Here is a 1,190-nt window from a genome sequence, read left to right on the forward strand (position 1 = left end):
CAGCAGAGCTCGACCAGGGACTCGAGCAGTCACTCGACCGAGTGCATGCTCGAGTGGTCGATCGAGCTGAGGACTCCGAAGCTGTCAAGCCTGCTAAGTACATTCCTCCTGCTTACAAGCCTCCACTGCCATTCCCTGGGCGTTTCAAAGCACAGAGGATCAAGGAGTTAAGGGAAATCATTGAGAAAAAGGAGATGTTGGCTAAGCAACAAGAGGAAGAAAGGGTTTTGAAGGAAGAAGCTTTGATTGAGAAAAAGGAAGAAGTGATGGCTATTCAAGAGATCATCATTGCCTACCAAGAAGAGGAGAGAGGACCTGCTTTGGAACAGTATAAACCATACCCTCTCTATAGAGATTTTTTGCTTGATTTATCAGTAAAGAAGGCTCAAGCTCAAGATGAGAAGGATCTTGAGAACCTTGGAGGAGTGATCATCCCACTTAAGCTTAAGGACCCAGGGCCATTCTACCTGCCTTGCACAATCAGTTACCTCCACTACAATCAATGCCTTTGTGATTTGGGAGCTTCAACAAGTGTGATGCCATACTCCCTAGCTCAAAAGCTTGGGAGAACTGATTTCAAATCCACTAAACTCCATGTGTGCCTAGCTGATGGGACAAATAGAGAGGTAGTTGGAAGGTTGGAGAATGTCCCACTCAAGATAGGGAAGGCAAGGGTTCATACTGATTTTGTGGTCATAGAGATGGACAAGGAGCCTGAAGATACAATCTTGTTAGGGAGGCCATTCTTAGCCACTGTTGGAGCAGTCATTGATGTCAAGGAATGTCTTGTGACCTTGAACATTGCTGAGGATGTAGTCATGAAGTTCAACATCTATAACCCAACCAACCTGCCCACTATTGATGATCAACCCTTCACTATCAAGGAGAAAGTTGATCATGAGGTTTTCAAGGATGAAGGAAACCCTAAGGCTGAGCCCCCACTTCAAGAGGATTCTGTTGAAGAGCTTAAGAGGTCAGTTCAAGAGCTGTCTAGTATGGTTGAGGATCTCAAAGTCAAGTTGAACAAGAGGTCTTTGAGGAAAGCAAGACCAAGGCTCAAATTTAAGAAGAAATATGGTTTGAGTGTTAAGAGTGAGGTGATCAAGGATCAACTTCACAGTGACCAAGAGGTTCCAGGGAGGATTTCATCACCTCCTTGGTATCTAGATCAAGTTTAAGAAGGAAACCAA

This window comes from Camelina sativa, chromosome 9 (genome assembly GCF_030686135.1).
Source record: "Camelina sativa cultivar CO46 ecotype springtype chromosome 9, ASM3068613v1".
Lineage (NCBI taxonomy): Eukaryota > Viridiplantae > Streptophyta > Magnoliopsida > Brassicales > Brassicaceae > Camelina > Camelina sativa.